General features: G+C 39.8%; 1 protein-coding gene across 9 annotated transcripts in view; it reads right to left on the minus strand.

Annotated features, from left to right (window-relative positions):
* Nucleotides 1-26,460, minus strand: part of raraa (retinoic acid receptor, alpha a) — a 533,901-nt gene that overhangs the window by 273,598 nt on the left and 233,843 nt on the right. For 8 of the 9 annotated variants that reach the window (XM_041173626.1, XM_041173629.1, XM_041173637.1 and 5 more), the window contains one exon: nucleotides 22,025-22,079. The gene's annotated coding sequence lies outside the window, so the exon portion shown is untranslated. Of the gene's footprint in view, nucleotides 1-15,252; nucleotides 15,513-22,024; nucleotides 22,080-26,460 lie in introns of those variants that run through there. The other variant, XM_041173632.1, reaches the window with a different exon arrangement.

A 26,460-nucleotide genomic window follows, 5' to 3' on the forward strand; every position in this document is an offset into this window, starting at 1 on the left:
TATTGTGCATCGGTGGCGGGGGGGAGTGAATGTTTAAGGTGGTGGATGAGGTGCCAATCAAGCAGGCTGCTTTGTCCTAGACGGTGTTAAGTTTCTTGAGTGTTATTCGAGCTGCACTCATCCAGGCAAGTGGAGAGTATTCCATCACACTCCTGACTTGAGCCTAGAAGATGATGGACAGGCTTGGGGGAGTCAGGAGGTGAGTTACTTCAGAATTCCCAGCCTCTTACCTGCTCTTGTAGCCGCCATATTTATATGGCTGGTCCAGTTCAGTTTCTGGTCAATGGTAACCACCAGGATGTAGCCATGTATTTAATACAAAAGCTTTGAGTTTAAGAACACTTTATCAAAATAAAGCTTCAATTCGTTTTAAACACCAACAGCTAAAACAAAATCCAGTCTCTTCCTATGTTAGCACAAATGCAAAGGCCACCACTACTGCTGACAGACTGCTTCAAAAGGTTTCTATAATATCAAGATTGACAGTCACAAAGGCCTCACTTTAGACTTGCACAAGGCAAATTTGTTATTCCCTGCTGTGGTAATGTGAAACCACTGTAATTGTTCATAATTGTGATAAATGAACAGAAATGTTGTTAAAATGCAATGTTCTCTAATGTGTATATTAGAATGATACATGTGGTTTTAATTTTGAAAGCAATCAGCTCTTGAACACTTCACGTTTCGTTGACAGAGACTATCCTGTCAATCATTCTGATGTGCATCGAGTTATACCTTCCACTGCACAAAGGTCACAGAAAAGGTTTCCAATGGCAAAAAGAAAACAGATGCGCCAGAGTTAAGAACTCACTTCACAAGGCAGCCACTGGAGGAACAAATCGAACCAGGCCAGTGCCAACAATAGCTGCTTTTATATTGGTGTTAAGCCATTATAACCATCTCAGCTCATGTTTGAACTGCTGGTTCCTGAAATACAGGACCCATGTGGCCAGAGGCAACCCCAGTGTAAACTTGCTGGATTTACTAAGGTGGGCTTCTAGGAAGAACCAATTATATCAGATCTTCCTAGACCTAACAGTTTTGCACTGCCTGTGTGAGACTAGCATTTTGGGAACCAGCAGAATAAGCATTTCATTGATGTTGAAATAAAATCAACTAATGATTGTCGTGTATCACATTTTAAGTGCTTGTCAAAAGCAGTTTAACACTGAGGGCAGCCATTTGGGCCATGATAGTCTTTTGCAATCCGGTACATTTCTTCCTACGTACAATCAAGGACATACTGTAATAAGATTAAGTAGAAAAGGTCACTTTCCCATCTTAGTTCATCCATCCAGATGGTAATAGTGTAGAGTCATATATCACTTAGGTTACAATGCTGCTGGAAACTCAGCTTGTTTACACTATAGAGTGCAGCTGAGGGAAAATGTTAGGATGCAGTCAGACCTTTTAAATTATACCAGATTTTTTACCTCTCCCATCACCCTATCCAGAAGTCTGTTCTCTGCACTGGTTGCTCTTTCATCATTAAATTTAAACCCATCTTTAAATTGCCCTGACACTAGTTTGAACCTTGTTCTAATGGAATTTATTCATGTATTGGTTTTAAAAAGTGAAATAACACAATAAACACAGTACCAGGCTGCAGCATTTTACATCCATGAACAGTATCCCTTTAAAAACCTGCAGTAAGACAGTTCTAACTATGCTGCCATGAAATATCATTAGTACCCCCTGGAGAGCTATGGGCTCTTTAACAGTTTGCAATATCATCACTCTAACTGGATTACTGCCATAAAAATCAGCTCTGCAAACAGTGTCAATATCCTCTGTAAAGTGGTAACTAAGCCACAGCCTCTTAAAAAATTAGTGAGATAACACTAACCGTATTACTGTCTCAAAACTGAGCTGGACATATATATGGTACCTATTTTAACTCGGCATAAGTGAATGGGTTTCAAGTGTGTTAAAATCTCGAATGTTAAGCTATCTATCCCAGAAGGAAATAGAACTGATCATCTTGAAAGCTGGGTTTACACCCAATGTAATGAAAGCAATGAAAAGCAAATGCGCATGAAGAGTAAAACCGGCGTTCAATGCGATCTGGTCAGCTTCCCGCCTGGGTGGTTAAATTAAAATTACTCCCATAGTACCAAGATATTATGTAAAGTTACAGAAAGCCATGAGCTCTTGAAAAAGCTACTCAAATGATACCATCATTCTCTCATCGCTCTCTCCAACAAGAGAGAACCTAACCATCTCCCCTTGACATTCAATGGCATTATCATCACTGAATCCCCCAATATCAACATCCTGGGGGTTACCATTGACCAGAAATTGAACTGGGCCAGCCATATAAATACCGCAGCTACAGGAACAGGTCAGAGACTAGGAATCCTGCGGCAAGTAACTCACCTCCCGACTCCCTAAAGGCTGTCCACCATCTATAAGTTACAAGTCAGGAGTGTGATTACCTCGATGAGTGCAGCTTCAACACTCAAGAAGTTTGACACCATTCAGGACAAAGCAGCCCGCTTGATTGGCACCCCATCCACCACTTTAAACATTCAATCCGTCCACCACCTACGCACAGCGGCAGCAGTGTGTACCATCTACAAGTTGCACTGCAGTAACTCACCAAGCCTCCAAACCCGCGACCTCTACCACCTAGAAGGACAAGGGCAGTAGATGCATGGGAACACCGCCACCTGCAAGTTTCCCTCCAAGCCACACACCATCTTGACTTGGAATAATATTGCCATTCCTTCATTGTCGCTGGGTCAAAACCCTGGAACTCCCTTTCTAAAGCACTGTGGGTGTACCTACATCACATGGACTGCAGTGGTCCAAGAATGCAGCTCACTGCCATCTTCTCAAAGGGAATGGGCAATAAATGTTGGCCTGGCCAGTGACACACACATCCCATGAATAAATAAAAATAAAGATATTATACCAACCATAAATACGTCCTTTTAGCAGCTCACCAACCTTCCCAAGGGCAACAAAGGATGGGCAATAAATGCTGGCCCAGCCAGCGAAGCCCACGTCCCGTGAGTGAATAACAAAAATAAGCCACACAGATAAGTCCCAGTTTTGATTCCAGTGCATGCTGAGTTATTCATTCCCTGCCAGAGTGTCAGTAGAGGCTTTAGAATTTGCTTCCATGTTCTTGGATTAGGGAGAAGAAAACTGGCCAGGGTTTTCACTTTTTCCCCCCACTGTGCAGTGACCCATGGTGGAAAGTGCATGTAAATCTAACAAAACAAAAACCTGGGTTCTGAAGAAGAATCATGTTAGGCTCAATGTTAACTCTGTTTCTCTCTCCACAGATGCTGCCAGACCTGCTGAGTTTTTCCAGCACTTTTTGTTTTTATTCCAAATCTGACAATGGGCAATAATTGCATCAGGCTCGCCTTTGACAGCCTTGCATTTAGCAAGACACAAGCAGAAGGGATGACCATTTGGCTAGAGTAGTGGAGGATGCTTTAATGCCGTGCAAACAAAACTCGCCAGGAGGATTTGGAAGAAAAACAATGAAAACAAACGTAAAGGGAATTGTGGTGTTGATCCGGTCTGCCTGCCTTCTGGGAAGTTTTCTCAGAAAAAAATGATATTTTCTAAACAATCTTTTACGGATAGACTCCAGATGCTTATTTCTTTTAGACTGGAGTATTCCTTTAACTCAGTGGCTTAATGTCAGACTTATATTCCTCCTCAGAAACAATTCAGGCTTCATTTTCCATAGCGTGATGTTAAAGCGAATAAATTTCACTTTAACATATACAACTTGAAAAAGCAGAAATTAATAGGGGAAGCAATATAATTGTGTCTTATGTCCAATGTGTGAATTCTCTAAATAAAGAAAACAGCAAGTGACTTTCTTGTCCATCTCTTCGTACCATCAGTGAGGTCCACCAGATCACTGAGAGAGTGACAGAAAAGTGAATTTAGTCACTCCTTCTCTTTGGACATCTTGAGGTCATTAAAGGTACCTTGTAAATACAAGTTCTTATACTGCCAATTCTTCATTGCTTTATGGTCAAAATCCAGAACCTCAATTAAGTCTGAATCTTGACACCAAGTGGCAGCAGGCTGCATAACCACAGGGACATCTCAGCCAAGCCTGATCCCATTTGTACTTGTACACTTTCAGGCCAAGGTGATTGGATAGATCACTGGAACAGTGGATCTGATTGATTTACCTTTCCTTGATTCACAGGCACTGAGGATAATTCTAATGTATCTGACATCGTCCTTGCTGAGCTAATCGAATTCAGCATGGCCCAGGGTACATGTGGCAATCTATGAGTAAGTTCATAATATTTCTCCAGCACTGCATGCAACTGACTCTTACTCATCTGAATGTCGTTGGCACTAAAAATAATACCCAATAGGATGCAGTTTTGCTGTGAGATTGTACGCAACAAGAAATGTTTTCATGCGCCATCAACAGTTTTACTACCTGATTTATATAAAAGATGGAAAGTGTGGTTTTTGCTTTGTAAAGTGGTGGAAACATTCAGTACACCAGGTGACCCTGGCACACAAACCACAGAAACCTCATTTTAGTTGTACATCTATGACAAATGGGATACAGCTAATTAATTGTCCGCAGTGAAGAAAAGATTTAAAAATGCTTTTCCAAGTGAATTGGGAAGAAACAAGATGCCATGTTGACCAAGATAACAGCTGGTCTGGAGCAAAATTGTAAGACGATAAGTCCTATCAGTCCTGCCAGTATCTAAATCAAACAAAAAACTGCCTGTGTAATCAGTCTGCCACCATGTAACTTGCCTTGAAACTTTCAATGCTTGATTTCCTGAATTTATCTGTTAACCTGTACCAGCATAAAGAATCCCTCTGCCAGGTATGGAATCCTTTCAAACTTGTTGAATTTATCGCATAAATTATCTACTGCTTCGTCTGTCTTTTCTGCTGTCTTGAGACATTTATTATATAAAAAGTTGCTGTAAAAATATAACCTATTGTATTTGGTGATGCTCGGGTACACTTTCCGATAAGAGTCATTGGCTACAATCAAGACTGGCAGTGCTGGATGATTTCTTCCCATATCCAGACCAGAGGTGCTCAAGGCTAATTACAGGTTCCAAGCTGCTGCCCCAGATGATGTCAGCGAATTAAGGACAGAATGAAGATCAAACCTGGGACCTTCTGATCTAAATGGCTCAATATAACACTAGGGAGTGCATTTACCAATTAAGTCTGCAGGGCAGCTGATACAAATGCAGATTTAAAAACTGGAGATTGAAAAACATTCAACTTCATTCATGCTGTTTTGTACACATGGAAACTGCTAGAATGTTACTTGGTTGAATTGCCAACCTTCCACCCACTGGGAAGGTGACAACTATCTAGAATTCTGAGAGCTCCAATAGTCACTTGTCACATATATCCTGCAAAATGACAGGATAATCAATTGGACCAGCAATCATCCAGTACACATAGGCTGTTATTCAGGAATCCTTAGTACAATTTGTTCTTTGATAGATATGAAAGAAAACAGAAACACTCGATTTTGCAGCTCAGTGTTGGCTTTGAAAAAGGATGAAGCAGAGAATTAAACCCATGTTGGCATGTGAAAGCAAATGCACACAGACGCTCAGTATCACAGTTAATCTCATGCTTTGTGTGTTTGAGGTGGATTTGCTCTATGAAATCCCTTATATTGAATGTTACAATCTAAAAAACCTAACATAGCACCAACTCTGAAATAACAAAGGACGCGTTGAGACAGAGCTAAACATTATTAATTATAAATTGTGTCATGAACACTGAACATCACAAAACATTTATTTTAAAATGTTCCCTTTAACTTAAGGCGAAACAGAACAATCTGAGAAGAGGACGGCAAAGTCATGATAAACACCTCAGTTCAGGGACATGCCCATGTGATCCTGTTGCTCAAACAGAATCTCATTGAGGTTGGGAGGGCAGTTTTCGCACCTTTTCACAGTGCCTCATGGAGACAGACAGCTGCTGATTGAGACGCAGAAACAAAGGGGCCACTGTTGTGGGAGCAGGGTAAATAGTTTTTATGCTAACAACCAAGCAGGACGCTTGTGAGAGTCCAGTTCCTGTTAAAAAGAAAGAACACAACAGACAGGGACCCTTGAAAAGGTACAGAACGGAGTCATCAAGGTGTGCCTTGCTGGTGGTACTTGGATCTGGAAAACTTGAATGGGAGTGGAATGATTGTTGAAGGACAATGGGACTTTCAACCTGGCGTGGCGGGAAGTAGTGAACCTGCTAGAGAGCCGGGAGTGACTGCGCGATTGTTTCTGTAATGCTACATATCTGCCAGGAGCGAGGCATTGCATAAGGGATTTTGTAAGACATATTTCTGTTGCGAAATTTCGTCTGAAGTATTTTTCCTTTAGTTCGATGTATTAGTTGCCTGTTAAGTAATGTTTGATATAAGTTGATTTTAGTTTGTCTTATGTCTCAAAAATGTACTTTGGTGGCTGCTTATTGCACATTAAGAATTTGAAAACCTTTCTGTACCACAAGTGAGCGATTTTCTGTAGCCTAAAGTAGGGTACACAATGCTGATTCACCAAGAAATGGTGAATGCTGTGCAGGAAATACAGACAACAAATCTGAAAGGTTGCCAAGTCTTACAGAAATGTTACCAAATCCTCCCCTCTATGCACTTATTAGTTTCCATGAGCAATTTTAATAGGAATATAATAAACCTGGAGAAATTCATACAATGTCATGTTCATATCAAACTCATGCGCACTTCAAAGCCAAAAGCTCATTGCTATAGTACACTGTTTCATATCCAAATGACTTGGGCATTGAAGCATTGTTTTATATCCAAATGTAACTCCCCAAGTTCAAAATGAATACCTCTATCTAACGACACCATTTATTTTCAGGCAACAAAGAATGCCAGAGAGGTGATGTCGTCCAATTGATTTGTATACCCATACAAACACACTGTTAGGGCCAAGTTCTGTAAATTCAGCCAAACTCAGTTCTGACTTCAGCAGTATCCACAGCTAGATGCACTGGAGTCACTCCAGGCACTATTGTAAATGCAGTACTGAAAGTTATTTTTCAGTTTTGGCAATCCATACTGCCCCTCCCCCAAGTTACTGCTATAACATGAAAATAAATTCCAATCCCAAATTGATCCCAGAGAGGAGTGGCAACAAGCCATAGGCAGCATTTCTCACTTCATCTTTTTAACTTTGACCTATATTTTATTTGAAAATATAACAAAATAAAGGGCCTGGAAAACCTGGAAATGTACTTTTAATTCACAGTGTTTTGATATCTGACTCAGATAACAGCAGCACTCCTGCACATCTCCAAGTAGTCATTCAAGCTTCAAGCCTGGACAACAAACCTATGAAGGACATTGCAGCCGAGCTCAATCCTTTTTTCACTGGATTACTACCCTCACCTTTCTTCCAACAGGCGTCACTGAATAGCAATTATACAACAAGCCAACAATAGCTTATATTTGTATAGCACCTCTAACATAATAGAAAGTTCCCTGAGGCACTTCACTGAAACATTTTAAAACAGAATGTGACACCAAGCCACTTTAGAGGATATTAGGTTAGATGACAAAAGCTTGGTTAGAGAGATAGGTTTTAAAGAGTGTCTTAAAATAGGAAAGCAAGATAGTGAGGTGGAGAGGTGTAGGGAGAATATACCAGGGCTAATGGCCTAGACTATCAAAGGCACATCGCCAATGATGGAGTGATTGAAATCCGGGATGCTCAAGAGGCCAGAATTAGATGAGCGCTGAAAATGCAGAGGGTTTTTGGGCGGGAGAAGATTACAAAGATAAGAAGTGAGGCTATGGAGGGATTTGAAAACAAAGATGAGAATTTAAAAATTGACGTGTTGCTTAAGCGGGAGTCAATGTTGGCCAGCAAGGACAGGAGAGAATGGTGAATTGGTGCAAATAATGACATGGGAAACAGAGATTTGGATTACCTCAAGTTTATGGTGGGTAGAATGTGGGAAGATAGCCAGGAGTGAGTTGGAATAGTGAAGACTAAAGGCAAAAAAGGCATGGATGAGGGTTTCAGTAGCTGAGCCTCAGCAGGGGCAGATTTGGGCAAAATTAGAGGTGGGAATAATTGATAGCCTGTCTTCGTGGTGGCACAGATATGTGGTCTGAAGCTCATCTCGGGGTCAAACCTGACACTAAGGTTGCCTCAGGATGTGGCAGGGAGAGGGGTGGAATTGGTAGCTAGGGAACAGAGTTTGTAGCAGGGACCAAGGACAATAGCTTTGATCTTTGCAATAATCTAGGTAAGCAATAACAACCCAAAGCCATTTTGGCTATTCTACAAACCTTATGCTTTGTTATTAATGCTTCTCTCTACAAAATTTTAATATTTTTGTAGTGCTAAACTCAGCTGAGATAATATTTTGTGAAGTTGGTATCCTTTAAAGCTTACTGTGCTTGACACAAACACCTTTGCAAGAAAATTTCCATCAAACATGGCTTCAAAAAGCAATTTTACTACACCAACACCCTACAATCAAGTATTAAGTTTGAGACTCAAAATTTAGTATCTCAATTAATTCTCCGCAAATTAATAAGCCTGAAGTTTATTACTTTTACTTATTTCCTGTAAGATATATAACATCTAATTCATTGCAAAGTGTACTTGATGAGGTTATTAAATATGAAGCACCTAGCCTTCAATATGTCCTAGAGGCTGGTTTATTTTACTTATCCTATGCATATCATTAAAAAACAAGGTTTCATGGACTCTTTGGTATAGCCCAAAAGATGCCTATTTCTTGGATGAGAAGCTAAGTCCCATGCGTTTTGCCAAAGGAATACCTGAAGACTGCATTATTGCTGTTGATGTATTTTGTCTGTTTCTATATCCATTAGGGACTGTATTTCTTGTTAATCTTTTCTCTTTTTTTGAGTTCCATTGTTGAGTTTTGCTCATGGTTGTTAAATCCACAGCAGTGTTTGAATTTGAAACCAGAGCAAAAACGGATGACAGCTAACAGTCTGCCCACAAGTAAACCAAGGATAATCAATCGCAATACTGAGGAGTGGATATTGTCCACTGTGGTCTCCTTGGCTGTGGAAACCAGAGCAAAATCCCTTGAATGTAAGAAATGGATATCATTGGGCCAAAGATCTACAAATGCAGCTGCCTAAGGAATACATTACGTAAACATAAAAACCACATGGAACATATCAAGTACTTGGTACTTCATGAGTGACTTGCAGTGAGTGTTCTTTAATATTCAAGTAATTCACTCCAATCAGAAGAAATTATGAGTCTTAAAAGAAATAGGAGACATTAGATTCTGAACGGTCCTGTTTCAATACATACACAAATCAAAGCAAACATCAAAAATAGTAAAGCTAGAGATAGTGAATTTCTGCTATGTTAATAGTTTTACTTTCTGTATGGGATTGGAATAGGGCTAATGCTATAAAAGTAAACATACCAAAAAAGTTGGTAAACATGGTGAGTTGATTCAAAAGGGTTCAGGTAGGAATTTGAAAAAATTATTACATACAAATCTTTGCTGTGCACTTTTTAGTACATGTTTTACTATAAGAGTAGAATGCTTAAAAGTAAATCTCAATATTTTAATCACATTTCTTTTGCTTTTATCTAGTAGATTATTGAAATTACTGATGTTGTTTCCCACATCATCATCCATCTCTCCTGCAAATGCCTGTTGAATCTCTATCAGGTTTGCACGCTTGCCACAGCACAGAAATAGCCTTAAACAAAGTCACACATGACATTCTCTTGTGGCTGTGTTGCAATATCCCTTCCTTAACTTCTCTGTAACTTTTCATATGGTCAAAAATACCATTGTCCCCCAACAGCTTTCTTCCACTGTTCCAAGTGCATGGGATTGCCTCATTTACCTATTCAATCCCTCTCTCCAGCCAGTCTCAGGCTGAACCTGAATATTTGCAATCTCAGCATCCTGCTCAACCCCAAAGTGAAGTTCGAACTCTATGTCCTTTCCATCATAAAAAGTGACTATTTTAATCTTCGTAACATCACACATCCATCCAACTTCAGCCCATCTGTTGCTGAAACATTCATCCATGATTTTGTCACTTCCAGACTCAGTTACTTTGATAAATTCCTAGCTGAACTCTCGTCCTCCAGTTTTTGTAATCTTCAGCTCATTTAAATCTCTGTTGCCTTCATCCTATCCTGTACTAAATTCTGATTACCTATTAGTCCTGTTTGTGTTGGCCTACAAAGATGCGCAGTCTAACAATGCCTCAAATTTATTCTGAGTCTCAAACTTAAAATCCTTCATGGTCTTACTTTTTCCCAGCTCTGATTCATCCACCAACATTACAACCCCATCCTAACTCCCCACTGCTCTGGTCTTGTGTGGATTCCGCCCCCCCCCCCCCCCGCAATCTCCCTTTGCCCCACTATTGGTAGACAAGCCTTCAGCTACTTAGGCTCCATACTCTGTAATTCCTTCCCTAAATCCCTCATCCTTTCCAGCATACAAAGCCCTTTTAAAGTCCACTTCTCTGACAAAGTTTATGGTCAACCCTCCGAATATCTCCTTCCTTAGTTCAGTGTTCAACTTTTGAATTCACCTCCAGGGTGCTCTTTGAGGCACTTTTCCACATGAAAGGTTCCTGGCTCAAGAAGTGAAAGGAAACTTTATTTTTTTTTAAATGGAGGTAGGGGTGGGGGAGAGGGCAAGGTTGGTGCTATTTACAAAATATTTACGTACCCAAGCTAAACTCTATCATAACAGTCATTAAGCACTTTTTACCCTGAAATTAAATTAACATTGAGAAACCAAAATATGTGTTGTATGTTTTTTAAAAACTAAAAATAATTTTGTTGTATGACGGAAAATGTGCAACATTCAAGGATTGAAAATACCTTCAGCAATAAAGGGTTAACAGCTTCCACTGCAACCCACTCTGTCTGAATAGGAAACATGCACTGCATTGTCTGAATTACGGATAAAGTTCTATGTGAATTATAAATGTACCAACAACAGTGATAAATTCTCTCTGGCTTGGATCTCTTGGTACAGTTCAAAGCCATTAAAAACTGTAAATACTTTTCTTTCTCAACATTATTCAAACCTGTCAGTCTGAACAATCAGTCAAATCCAATTCATCACAGAGCATGTGGTAATCCTTTTGGAATGCAGAAAATTACTTCCAGATGTGGATCCCAGGAATATTTAAAAACTGTTTGCCCCCTCTTCTAAAAAAAGACAATAAATTACCCAAATATATCAAAGTCGAGCTTTTCTTATTTTTATGAAAATCGCTCACAACCAGATGAGCATCTGCAAAGTTGCCTGCTGAACTGAAGTGAACTGATGTTTATGTTGGAGAGAGCTAGCACTCAGCAATCTGACCTTAATAGAAAATACTGTCAACATTCCAGTTAGCGGGCTGGATTCATGCTCTGTCACTTCTTCACAAAAAAGTAAGCACAGTCTTATCAGATATGGGAATGAGAGAGAAATACTAAAGCTGGAATTCTGACAGACTTAAAATGCAAGATCTGGCCTACAGTACACTTTGAACAAAAGCCTCATGTCCCAGTTTTACAGCAGATCTCAAAGGCATTAGGAGTTACAGCAGCAGCCAGCTAGCTGGCTTGTAGATTTTTGGAAGGGGGCTCAAACATGTATCATGACTCAAATAACCTAGTCAAAGGCAGGCTCCAATGCATTTTGATATTAGAAAAGTACTAAAATAATCTGAAACTGATTCCAAAAGTACAGTTTAAAATATGCCGTTTACTCCTGAACTGGTCAAGACCAGAACCCAAAAAAACTACCAGAATAAATTGGTTTCAGTTTCAATATTTGCAGATTAGAAACAGAATTACCTGGAAAAACTCAGCAGGTCTGGCAGCATCAGCGGAGAAGAAAAGAGTTGACGTTTCGAGTCCTCATGACCCTTCCACAGAACTGTCGAAGGGTCATGAGGACTGGAAACGTCAACTCTTTTCTTCTCCGCCGATGATGCCAGACCTGCTGAGTTTTTCCAGGTAATTCTGTTTTTGTTTTGGATTTCCAGCATCCGCAGTTTTTTTGTTTTTATCAATATTTGCAGATGTCCAGCAACAGTATAACTACAAACCTATTTAGGTTAATAATTCTGTGGTCCGAATGCACTGCACAAAGATGTGTATGACGCCAATATTGTTATGTGTTGGGCTAATCCCCAAATGTATAATTGGCCTGAATTATGAAAACTAATTCAAGTGCAATGAAACAGAAGTAGAGGTGCTTGGATTCTGGGAAATAGAAGCCCATATAACCAGGTGATAAAAGTTCCAACACGCATTCATTAATTGTTGAACAATTAGTGACTATCCTCATTGAGTAAAGGATGGTAAGTGGGTTGAGTTGACTCCAAGATTATGCAACTGGTGATGGGAGATGGGAAATAGTTAACCTTCTGGGACAGCCACAGCAATCCAGGCAACTCCACAGTATTCCAGGGAAATATCGATCATTTACTCACTGGTGGGACCTGGAACTGTAGATTTGTCAACGTGGTGTGGGATTTTCCTGACTCAGTTCTTGATAACCCAGCAAGCCCGGGCCCCAACATATAGGATGGGTCTAGATGATATGCTCTGGTAACCTGTGCATTTTTCTCTGATAAAACTCTGTCAGTGTCCTTTAAAGAAGCAATTCGCACTTTATATCAGGCAAATGCAAAGTGTACTCAGTTTGGTTTGGAGATTCTGAACAATGGTGATCGATTTGCACGTGTAACAAACACCCGGTTGTGTATTGTCATTAGCCACTCAGTGAATGTCATTCTTGTCAGTTTTAAAATTCACATATGTTTGCTAATATCCTCTTGAGAAACATGCTTTCTACACATTTCAAAAGACAATTTTTCCAAAGCTTAACTTATGAAAATATATATAACTAATAAGTATTTTTCAATTAGGAAAATCTTCAAGATTGTGTGTGTGCACATGCTTGCTTTCTGCCACACAGAGGAGACAGAATTAAGGTGATTTGCAAACGAGCCAGAGGTGACAAGAGGAAACATTTTTTTTCCTCAGTGAATTGTTGTCTTGGAATGCACTGCCTGAAATGGTGTTGGAGCAGATTCAGTAGTAATATTCAAAAGAGAATTGGATAAATAAGAGAAAACATTTACAGGGCTATGTGGAAAGAACAGGGGACTGGGATCAATTGGTTGGCTCTACCAGACAGTTGACACAGACACAGAAAGCCAAATGCCACCACCCCACCCACCCCCCCACCCCTTAGCAGTATGATTCTATGACTTGATTAGCATACATTTTGCCCATTGCTTTTCCCTTCTAATTTCTTGCCTCTTTTTTCTCCACTCTGTTAATGATGTTGCTATCTCCTGGTGGGTTTCACAAGTGACAGCCATTCTGTAACAGCTTGCCAGTGGACCACTCATCATTTGTGAACTTAGAGAATGAACTATTAATCAGACTATTTGATCACAAAGCCAAGCCTGATCCTGGTCCTACCTTATATCCACACGTGCACTTTTTGGCAGAGTCCACAGGACAATGATTGGGCAGACAGCCTGACCAAATTTCCTCTCTTTACGCTGAGAGTTCCAGTGCTTACCAAACTTTTTCCTTAAGAGACCTCACTTAATGCCTGAGTGTGGCCCCGGGGTCAACATTTTTTTTTTGGGGAGGTTGGTGGTTGACCAGGGGCAGGTGGAGTGTGGAGTGTTGTGAGGTTGGGAGGGTGGTCTTAAAACTGTTAGGTTTGCCCTGAAATTAGTGAAGAAACACCTTTTTACAGGCTATGGTTGCAGCAGCAATCGCACCTCAGAGATGGACTGTTACACCACGCCCATTGACAGAAAAAAGCACAAACATTTAAAGAGGCCTCGCAGCTGGCAAAACTAAGCCCAAAATCCACAGCCGCCATTGTGATGTGCTAATCACTCTAAATGAGAACTGTCCAATCTTATATTGCAGTGCATAGAAGAGAGCACTAGGCATAGGGAAATCCACCACCTTAGAAAAGACAAATTCTTGCACATGAACAATGTGGAAGTGCTGAAAAACTGTTTCGCTAAATAAAAATGTAGATTGAAGTAGTGATTTGTGCATTATTTAGACTGGGACCCCATCTGAAAAGATTAATCAAAAAAATGGTTTCCACCAAAATAATTCTGGGCAGAAAACACCCGGGTATTGAAAGATTGCCCCTTATTTTTGCTGGATAATTTTGTGTGGCAACACTCTAAGAAGGAAACAACTGCAAAACAAGCTTACTACAATTCTAACTAGTATGTTATAAATAATCAAACACTCTCAACAACAGAAAACATATATTCAATACAACCCACAGACCCTGCTTGTAACAACACTAAAGGGGATTACAGCTGCTTTTAAATTGGGCTTCAAGAGTTACATATATGCCACTGACTTCCAACAGGAAAGTATTGTGAATCCAGCAGCAACCCCATATACTTTAACCAGCTTTGCTAAGCCCAATTGCCAAAATGACCTGTCTTCCCTGTGTAGAATCTTTTGAAATCCCAAACTCTTATAGTAATTTATTTGTATTTCACATGTACTACGCTGGAAATACATTGGAGTTGGCACCAGATACGTGAAACTGCGACATCAACCTCCAGCGCAGTCACTCCCTCAAGAAATAGATTAAAAGGGTCCATTTGTAAATTGTCTCAGTCACAGCAATCTCATAGACCTTCTATTAAGCATATATCATTACTCAATAAAATAAACTAGCAAATAAGTGAGATCTCATCTTTTCGTTCAGAAAACTTTTCGTTCACCCCTTCCCCCACAATAAATTATACTTTTTATTTTGGAAATTGAACACATACATTGGTCACGTAGGAATTAAACAACCAGAAGCTGGAGATTAGATTGTTATTAGTGCCACAGCACTACAACTCTTCTCTCTCTCTCCCTCCCTCTCTCTAGCCCCTTTATATTCTTTCCTTTGTTTTTGGCACAGCGGCTGGAAAAATATCAGCAAACTCAGCCTACTGACAAACTGGGGCCAAGAACCAGGCTTCAGACAGAGCTCTGATTCCCACAGGCGAACAGACTGATCAAAAACAGAACACAGTCTAGGCACTACAAGACCTGAACCAGGGCCAATCAGTAAACATGCAGCCTAGAAAACACGTTAGCTGCACCTAATTTCTCAGTAACTTTCTTCCCCCTTTCTTTAAGTAGCCGAAATGTTCACAAGAATAAACCGTATGAGTACTTCCACTGTCAAAATATGTCCAACTGCACATTCGATTGTGAAGCTTGCACCAACCTTGTGTCTGGAATCCTAGTAAGAGGCACGCACTGGTGTCAAATCCATTTGAACAGAGAGCAGAATGTTGAAAAGGAGGGGAGGCAGGTTAACTATGTAAACTTTGGAAACAGGAAAAACAAAGCTGTAATACGAGAACGCTGCCGATGTCATCAGCCCAGCAAGCTAGTTGAAACCCTGTGACTGCAGACTCCCGAGCACATCACTCACTGCACCCACCTGTCGAGCCATGCATTGGATTTGCAAGCTTCTGTGATTTCCTGTCTGTCCGCCTAGCAGCACAGTCTGTGCACTGGCAGAAGGATTACAGGGAATGACACAGGCAGTTACAGTACAACAGTAACATTGTGAAACACAAGAGTTACTGCTCAGCATTTTTGAAAAAAAGTTCAGCTCTCCCCAATCACTTTGGAAATTTAACTAGTGAATAGTTGAACTGTACAGACTATAAAGATCCCAAGTACAGTTCTGGGTCTGTATCAAAATGGCAGATTTCAGCAAAGGCAGTGGCCATCAATGGTGCTATCAATGGGCTCCGTGTGTTTGAGTTAGCAAAGGGAAATTCAGTCTGGGTTCCTGCCCTTGGTCGCTGCCTAGCAGTTCTTGCTGGATGTACATTTGTGTGCATGGAGGTGAGGGCAGGCCAAGTTTAGCGCTGATGCCCCCACCACCTCCCAACCGTAAAAGTGGAACAACTTAATGACACCAACTCTCAAACCACAAACAGAATGGCAGTGAGTACTGGAGGGTGACTGGCATCTTTGGGACTCCATCTCAAAACAAGGTGTCAATGAGATCTGGAGAGGAGAGCAAGGGATTTTGGCAAAAAAAAAATAAATGTTCAGCTAAATAGCTTTTCAATTTGGCTCACACAAGATTCTAGTTATAATTTCAAACTGCTACTCAACACTATACTTTGGCTAAGGGGGAAGGAGTTGTTGGGATCTTCAACTGGAACACACATTAGGTGGGCAGTGGGGCCACTGCTTCAAGCATCTGTAAGTGATTGTTTCACAGGCCTCATTGCTGTGTTCATTTCATGACCTCACCATCAGCCTTTGTTTCACTAACCAGTGAAAGCCACACTTTCAATGAATTATTTTTCACAATTAGCTGTGCTCATTCTAACAAGAAAATTCAGCACTCCTATGCTCCAGCCTTGCCTTTGAGCATGGCTCAATGCATGAAGTGCAAGGATCAGTGAATTTCAACTGGAGTGTTTCTGCTCCCAGGTTATGCCTCCATCTTTTCTATGATAAACAGGTCATTCGTTTCTTCAGAATAGAAACCAACTACTCTAAGTCAAACAAAACTAATCAGAGTTATTCCTGAACAAGGGGAGAGGATAGTGTAGTAAAAACAGGAAACAATGGAAATACTAGGCAGATAAAATTAGTTGCAAGGTCATCAATCTGAAATTTTAACTGTTTCCCTCTCCGCAGATACTACTTGACCTGATGAGTATTTCCAGCATTTTCTCTTTTTATTTCAGATTTCCAGCACCAACAGTATTTTGCTTTGAGGGAGTATAGTGTGTTGTGAGGTAAAAAGAGTTTCAGTTTCATGTAGATTTGTTATGAGCTTTGGTGCCTAGAAGTCTGGGTGCACCTGTGGTTGAAAGGTCAGTCTTTTGGGTTTGTTTATGTATATATACATGTTAATGAGGTTTTACAGCCCCTGAGGTTAAAGAGATGGGTTTAAAAAAGGGTTAGAAGTTTAATGCTTTTGGAAAATAAAACAAAGTAGAAAAAAACTGGGCTGTTGCAACAGTGGTCAAGTGACACAACAGGAGAGAGTTCAGTACTTATTAGAGAGTGAAGACAAGGATCTTCAGCTACTGGGAGACTGAGTTTAGGGAACTTGTGTTGCTCTCCAGTTGAAGCAATAGTGAGTTTAGAGTGTGGTTTTGGGTGTCTCGGGGAGAGATACAAGTTGGGTGAGAAGCATCACGTGAATGCTCAAGAATTCACTGGAAGACGACCATTTGCACGTGTGCCAATACCAAGCAAGGAGCCTCTGTCAAGCTAGTGGCAGCTCTTCATTGGTTTATGCATCTGTAAAGATATTGCTGGGTATAGAAATATTGGGAAATTGAATCGTCTTGTGTTTGGATTGAGAATTTTCTAACCTCTTGTCTGGTACATTACTTTTGTTTTAATAAACATTTTATTCTGTGTTAAAAGTTCAAAGGCAGACTTCTGTGAATTTGTTCAGTAGCTTTCCTCCACAGTTTCTAAAAAAGTTAGGATTTATCAAGCCAGGTACCACTCAGGGATCTGACTTTTCCAATATTATCACCACCTGGGATCATAACGAGTGTAGTATCACTATAAAATTCCCCCTCTTCCACCTGGAATATTTATAAAGCTGTCCCAAAATTGAGTTAGTTCATTGAAACATAGAACCATGCAGCACAGAAAGAGGCCATTCAGCTCATTGTGCCTATCCCAGTTCTATGAAAGAGTTCCATTCTTCTACTCCTTGCCCTACACATTTCTCCCTTTCTGGTATATATCTAATTCCTTTTTTTAAGTTACCACCGAATCGGCTTTCTCCATCCTTGTTCCAAGTAACAAGGTGCTACATTAAAAAAAATCTAATTTCTCTCTTGGATTTTTCACCAATTATCTGAAATCCATGTTCTTTGCTTACTGACCCCTCTTCCAGTGGAAGCAGTTTCCACATATTTACTCTGTAAAATATTCTTATAATTAAATCAAAATCATATTTGAAATGTAGTGTCAGTCAGTGTGGATTTACCTTGAAATAAATACAGATAGAGAAAAATAATGATTTGATCTGACTCAATTCCAATGCATTGGTACATCATCACATCTCCTAAATCCTTTTGACACAGATCAACTGGATGATGTGAAAACTGATATGAATTTAAACCAGAATGCCTTCTACAGCTTTTTAAAAAAAATATAGCCCCTTTCCATTACTTAATAAAGGATTTAACAAAATAACATTTTTGAAATATTTTATTGCTGATTGCAAAGAAAAACATTTCAGAGAATTCCTACATCACACTATTTTTAGGGTGAAACAACAAACTGTAATCGTGCTTGATTTCTTCGTGAAGCATGTTCATGTGCCTCCAACTGCTTTAAACATGCACTGCTTAGCAGCCATAAACATGGCATTGCACTTAAGCATGACCTGTCCATGGATCCAATACTGAAAACTGAAAGCAGCTGCTATCACCTGCGCAACATTAATTATTCCACCACATGTTGGGCCTTGAAAGATTTACCACAACCAGCTCAGTTTCCATTCCAGGGCACTTTATTACCAATAGTTTGGTACTCTTCCAACACTATATGATAGAAAGAGGATAAACATACTTCTGATGGCATCTGGAACTTGGCCCTTCCTGGGCGTAAGTGCATAGTAAGAGTTCCTGAAAAAACTAAGCTGCTTCTTGCTCACCCTCCAATAGTCCCTATAATGAACCCCAAGGTCAATATAAGAGGGCCTCCATTCTGTTTCAATTTACTATAATACAATGCAGTGAAATCCATTCTTGACCTATGCATGAAAGTTCAACATTTTGTTGGCATCATTCATCCAGCCTGCAAGTTGGTAATACACAGTTGACTGCATGCAGGCTCGCAAAAGTGCGACACTGCACCTTCATCCGTGCTGCACTTTTTCTTTCTATGACATATTCACAATCAATAGTCTTTATCCATTTATGTACATATATGTTTTTCAATGGATATATTGAAACACAGTGTGTACTGTTCACTATTTGGTGATCCCCTGCAGGAAAGCATGCATATACACATTAGATGAGTTCCAGATTAGGCATTGTAGTGATGCTTTCCACTGTAGAATAGCCAGCAGATAGGGCCTGGCCTCATACATTAAAGAATGGGCTACAGACCAAGGGTATTCAACCTTCCTACAGCCACACCCCAACAAGAATGATAATACTTAGGAGAAAGTACCAATTACATCCTCTTGCGGCTGCCAAACTCAAAAGCATATGGCACCAGAGAACTGGAATAATACAAACAGAAAATGGAATTCAGCTCACATTTCCCTGTGATCTCTACGGGCAGGGTTAATCAGTTTTGGGGTGTAGATGGGAACTTATGCTTCAGAAACTTTCTGATGGTACATTTATTAACAACTATTGTCAATGTTATCTTTTAGAAATGTTTAATACTAAATTTGGCACAATATCAACTAGGGCTATAGATCTTTAAAAATAGAAAAAGCAAGGCACAGTTGTGGAATATTTTCTTCAGATGTTTTTTCTTCACACGGACAGGAAAAAGTCTTGCAATATAATTTAGCCCAATAAATAAGTGAACTAGGAAAACTTCTAATTGATCTGATACACAAATTATATATTATTTTATTTTTTAAAATTCAAAATTATGACTGTTTCTTTTGGAAACATTGTGACTTTAAACATAGCTTCCAAAGCCCTTGTTGTTTTAATAATATGAAAACAAAGTTCCTAATCTGAACTAGTTGGAACCAAACACAATGTGGAACCATTAATTTGTCACTCAGAATTTAATGCATCTGAAACTAGTGATTCCAATCTAGACTGAGGTATAAGTGTGAGAGGTCATTTGATTTAAGTCAGGAGGGAGAGCTGCCATGTAAATACAGCATCATAGCTTAAAATTAGCAGTAGGAACCAGAACTGAAATCTGGGGTTGGTGAGGAGGGTTATCATTTAAATATCACAGCAATGGAGGAGTGCAGCAACACCTCTGCGCACTGTTCCTCCTATGTTGCGATATTCAAGTGGCAACTTTTCTTTCCAGCTTCAATCTCACCCGTGGTTTTTAAGATTTAACAGTCATCAGTAAAGTTGAGAAAAATTTTCTTTGTTGTCCCATGAGTCATCAAAATAGTCACAGAGCCAATACTAACCAAACACACAATCTCTCATTTGTCACCTGATGATGATTCACTAATGCAGTTTTATAGGCTACCACTATTATTCAAGGCTGCTGTAGAGTTTAAAAAGTCCACACTATAAACTATTCAAACTGTGCCAGTGTGCTGTTTTCAAAGCTATCAGCCCAGAAGGAAGCTATTTGCCTGATCACACCTTCATGACACTCTCGAAGAAAGTTATGCACTTTGTACATTTTTCTATGCCGTTTCATTTTTTTCAAAAAATTATCTTGATCCATTTTAAAAGCCATTTACCGCTATTTCTTGAATGGCTCCAAACAAGCTTCTGCATATAAAATTTCTAACCTTTCCCTTCCTAACCTCCGATAATCTTAACTTTATATTCCCTTAATTGAGGAGGCGGTGGCATACTGGCTAGTATTCCAGAGATCCAGGGGCCCGGGTTCCAATCCCACCACAGCAGATGGTGAAATTTGAATTCAGTAAAAAAAATCTGGAAAAGTCTGATGATGACCATGAAATCATTGCCAATTGTCGTAAAAACCCATCTGATTCACTAATGTCCTTTAGGGACATCTGCTGTCTTTGCCCAGTCTGGCCTACATGTGACTCCAGACCCACAGCAATGTGGTTGACTCTTAAATACCCTCTGAACAAGGGCAATTAGCCAGGCAATGCCCACATTCCATGAGCGAATAAAAAAAATTGCTGCTTCACCAATTAGAAGAAATAAATTTTCTCTGATCATCAAAATTCCTCAATTTCTAATAACTTAAATAGATTTCCTCTTAACCTCAGTCCTGGAGAAAAGAGTGCTAATGTCTCTCATTTCCTGCAACAGTTTAATAAAGCTCTTCTATATCGTGTATGACCCTACCATCCTTTATAAAGTCAAGCACCTTTTTTCTCAGTGGTTCTGGTGGCTTTAGGCCAGTCCCCTTCTTCTTTCTGATTAATATCTTAGCCTCAACTAACATTCAGTCTTTGACAACATTTTGTGAAAGATGTAAACCCAATGCTTGGCAAAACCAAGCAGTGAAAGCCCAGTCCAAATGGGTGCATAGTCCTGAAATGGATACCTCTGTTAACTCATGGACTGTCCCACTACCTTCACTCTCATCCCCATACTTCCTTAACTATTTCATGGCTTGTCACAGAATTTGTGATTTTGAATCTTGTTATAAAGAATTAAATGAAACCTACAGCACAGATCCAGACCATTCAGCACAACTGGCTAATGCTGATTCTAGTTGGACTAAAGTTAAACCATTTATACCTTTATACCATTCTAATGATCTCTTTCCATCCTGCTTCTGTAATTATCCAATCCCTTTTCCCTCAGGTATGCATCAAGCCTCACCTTAAGTGCATCAGTACTATCTGCTTCAACCAGTTCATGTGGCAGCAAATTCCACATTCTCACCACTCTCTTCAGACTTGATGTTGCCCTTTAATGTGAGGTCTTTCACCTAAGGTTTTCCAATACATTTTCACTCTCAGCAGGATTGGAAAACGGGCATTAGTCGATCAACCAACCGTTTTATACTCAGGCCCAACTTCCATTCCATTGAAGTCAATGGTAAAAAATCTTCAGCAGGTGTAAATTAAGCAGCCAATTCACTATCATCAGTTTTCTAACCATTGATGGATGTCAAAATTGGTCCCAAAAAGTTCAGATCAGAATACCTTCCCAGCTGAGGAAGCATCTCAGTGGCCAGTAGCAATTAACAAAATGAAAAATGCACACATAGAATTCTCATTAAAAGAAAATACAGGTTCTCATTTTCTCTCCACAAAAATTCAATTTGAGTTCAATCCTCAGCTTACCCCTTGGTTCAATATTTCTAGATTTGTTTTAGAAATTAATAAAAAAAATAAAGAAACTTACCACCGAAAGCTTTACTGTATCCCCAGGAGTTCCAAAGCTAAATCAAACAGGGTACCTGTGAATATAAAATGTCAAACTGTGAGCAGCATGTTATTTTAAAAATATCAACTACTTTCCAAAAAAAGTATTGATGAATCCATCGTTGAGACATTTTCAATCGCTAATGTAATGATGTGGGTCATTCCTCATTTATCCATGTCATTGCAGTTTTTTATGGGATTGTTCAGTAATATATTTGTAATCTGGGCAATCCTGATGATCCACTGACTCTATCCAGTGCTTACCCGAGTTACACAAACCAGAAGAACTCAGGCTCAATACCTGGCTTGCGCCAATTTTGAGAAAATTAGCGAAGGTAACCACAGGTAGCACTCTCACCTCTGAGTCAGGTGGTTGTGGGCTCAAGTTCCACTCCTGAACTTGAGCACAAAAATTAAGGCTCATACTCCAATGCAACCGAAGGGAGTGGCGCATTGTTAGGGTTGCCATCTACCAGCTGAGGTATTAAACCTAGGTCCCACATGGCCTGTCAGGTGGACATAAAATATCCCATAGTACTATTTCAAAGGAGAGCAGGAGGGTTATGTCCAGTGTCCTGGCCAATATTTCTCTCAAACAATATCACAAAAACAGATTATTCAGTCAAAATGACATTGCTGTTTGTAGGAGCTTGCTATGTGCAAATTGGCTGCTGTGTTTGCTATATTAGCACAGTAACTAGACTTCAAAAGTACATCCAGTGGTTGTGAAAGGCACTATATAAATGGAAGTCTTTCATTTATAGGAATGCTACAATTGGCCTTCGCATCCCAAGCTTAAGGCAACGAAAATTAGCCTGGATTGTCATTCTGAGTCACTATTCGACAGCCTCTGTTAGAAAATCATGTCCATCAATGTTGGGTGACAGCAAGATCAGACTTGGTTGAGATCTCTTATACCACTGCAAAGCTTCCTGACACAAGGATTCATCATATATGGCTATTTGGGTGAAGTTGTGGAAAACAGTTGCAAACCATCCCCAGCACACAATTTTCAAGAGATAAGGAGAGAAAATAGTCAGGGAAAAGAAAATCCAATTACAATGGGTACACTAATAATTATAATAGGAATGGTGGGACTATATAAGCTCTCATAATGGAAGATCCCAAACCCGGCTGAGCTAGCAGAGGCAGCTGAGCATTGGAATAAGATGGTTCCCGATATAGTGTTTAATAGTCAAAGAAGAGTCCACCAGGTTACTTTGACAAATCTCTTAGCCGATTATATAGCAGCACCAGTAAACGATCTGAAATTTCTCATTAACAAAAAGAAAGGGGAATGCCTATTTATGCCTCGGAAATACAATTGCATCCTTCAAAATTACATATTTCAAAACAGGGCTTTCATTCAATTTGGTGGATGTTTAATTATTTAAAGAAAGAAGGACCTTATATCTTCATAGCAACCTTCTTCCCTTTAAACTGCATCATAATCAAAGCCTCAGAAAAACATTTACATTCTCCCACTTTTCATTAAAGAATAATTTTGTGCTTAAATTAGACTTGACGTCAACTCCCCCAGAGTGAATAGCTTGGTAACTCAGACTGCCAAGGATCACACATGAAGAATAATAAATCGCAAGAAAACAGAGTTTACAAAAAAAAATGAACATACAATCTTTAGCAGTCCAGGCCACAATCCCAAGCTGACCTCACCACCCCTGTGGAACCCACCTCTGATCTCCTCTCATTTGGCATAAGGTTAGACCACTGGTACACCAAGACCCTGTGAGGATGGAGCATGGGTGTTCATGGCCTTGTAAGGGCAACTGGAGAGTCTCACCCTTACAATGCCATCCAGGAAATTGGGCACCACAGCTGGAATCTGGTACATCTAGTCGCCAGAAAAGTTTTTGGTCATTTCTGCACATTTTCATCAAAGATGTGGCAGAACGGTACTACAAATGCCAAGGAATTTTGGCTCAACTACAAATAATGTTATTAAAATACACATACCACAATCAATAACCCATTACTTCATGGTATTTTTAAACAACCTCTATCAGCTGCTCCTAGATAAACAATCAATAAATTTATAACAGTAAACATTAGCATACTTGTAAAGTACGTTCAATAATGCCACCCAACTCAAAGAGGGAATTATGTGCAGATGCGCGTGTTCACTAGCAAGGCAAGCATTTATTGCTCATCCCCAATTGTCCTTGAAGTGATGGTGAGCTGCCTTCTTGAATGACTGAATCTGTGTATCCAGGTACTCCCACAGTACTGTTAGGCAAGGAGTTTCAGGATTTTGCCTCTGCCAAAAATGCTCTCGGGCCAGTGATTAAGAAATGTAGAAGGGACTAGATGACTCATCCTCTAATCGACCTTTGTTCCCTGTGGCTAAATACCTGCCCTTTACTTGGCATTTAGCTGCTATGGGGAATTATCAGAGTGAGTTCCCATCAATGGAACGGAGTGCCACTCTTCCTTTTCAAATAGTTTTAAAAACTGAGCTTTCCCAACGTCAACTTGGTTCAAATGACAGCACTCTCACCCTGGAGTCAGAAGCTGGGAAGGTTTAAGTACAACTCCAGGACTCAAGCACAAAATCTTGGCAGTGCAAAATTGAGGGAGTGTTGCACTATGAGATATTGTATCAAGGACCTGGCTGCTTATTCAGGTGGACAGAAAGATTTCATGACACTTTTTCAAAGAGCAGGGACTTGTCCTCATCTCCTGGGCAACATTCTCCCTTCAACCAACATCAAAAACAGATGAACTGATTGTTCATCTCATTGCTATTTATGGGACCTTGCTGGGAATAAACTGCTGCTGCATGCGCCTCCAAAGCAAAGTGGTTGCATTTCAAAAGTAATCCACTTGCTATGAACCACAGTAGGACATCATGAGTATGCGAAAGACAGTTGAAAAAAAAACTTTGGTTTTTCTTTCATACAGTGTTCTTGAATTGTGTGGAATTTAAATGCACTGCAGCATATAGCTCAGAAATCCAAGCTTCAAAGCCTAGTGATGAGTTATGTGATCTCACACAGGACAGCAACTGGGATTTTCTTAGGGCAGGAAAGATAAAACCCCCCGGGACTTATGCTCCCAAAGTTATCCAGTGGCTGTTGATAGAAATATGTAGATGTGGAGGTAGAGTTGGATCTGTACTGCAAAGGTTCAGCTAGGGTGGAGTAGCATAACCACAGCTCACAGTCCAGACATGCACACTCAGTTTTGGCTCACGGATGAAGATCAGTTTCTTGGGTGAGGCACTGGAGGGAATTTGTGGAACTATATTCTGGTACGAATCAGAAGAGGGGGGAAAAAAGGGAAACTGCTAATTATCTTTAAAATAAATAAACAGGTGAACTGCTGATTTGCATGGCTGTCTGGTTCAACATATTATGCCAAGAGCTATTCCATCAAGATGTCTTTAATTAATCTTTAATGCATCTTAGACAAAACTGTGTAACAAACCCTTCCAAGCCTTCAACTATTTTCTCAGGTGTGACTGAATTGACATTGAAATAAGTCCAGTTTGTTTTTCTTCATGTCTGAACCGCAGCAAAATACTATAAAATCATTTCCTCATTCCAAACATGATTACTGCTGCATATTCAATGTTTTTATAATAAACTAAATTCTATTTTTATTAATTTATCTTACTTGCGCCTTCAGTAACCGATCCTATGTGAGCCAGCTTGCTTCTTTTTTCTGCCTGATTGATTGAAGCTAAATAAAATCTTCCTCATTGTTTCCTCATTAAAAGGCTATGCACCTGATCACTTCACTCATCTCTGTAAATTTCTTTTTTGAGAAATGGATGCAAATAGCTTAGAATGATTTGTCCACAGATTCTTTTTTCTTCATGTTAGGAAGTAATTGGTCTCTGATCAATGTCAGTCATTGTCTGCTATAGCCAAAGTCATGAACTAACTCTATGGAGAATTGCAGGACCTGAGCTCTGACAAATCCAATTTTTTCTCCTATCATTTTTCTTCTCTTTAATTTTTCTCCCTTTTAATCTCCTCTCTTGAAGGCACTAACTTGTTGGATAAAGTCCCAGGATACTGCCTGTCCTCCAAGTGGTTAATCCTCACATGAGCCTAGTGTTGCTTCATTATTCAGTGGAAGGCATCATAACTTAGAGTGATCCTGTCAAATAAATGCAATCAGAAGGAGACATACCTGATTTCCACCCATCCTGTTATCTAGCAAGGGAACTGTGATCATCCTAACTGCCTCAGGTTAGGGGTAAATCCTAGTATCTTCTGGAAATACATCAGCCAAAGCCTTTATTTGCTTGGCTATTGGGAAAACATTGCTGTCCTTATTTGTGAGAAATATAACTTCACTATTGCTGAGCAGAGATTTTAGTCTGCAAAGAGGTAGGTATTAGATCGAAGTAAATTTGGCGACAGGAATGTGAACCGATGATAGATTTCCCTC

Source organism: Carcharodon carcharias, chromosome 23, assembly GCF_017639515.1.
Source record: "Carcharodon carcharias isolate sCarCar2 chromosome 23, sCarCar2.pri, whole genome shotgun sequence".
Classification (NCBI taxonomy): domain Eukaryota; kingdom Metazoa; phylum Chordata; class Chondrichthyes; order Lamniformes; family Lamnidae; genus Carcharodon; species Carcharodon carcharias.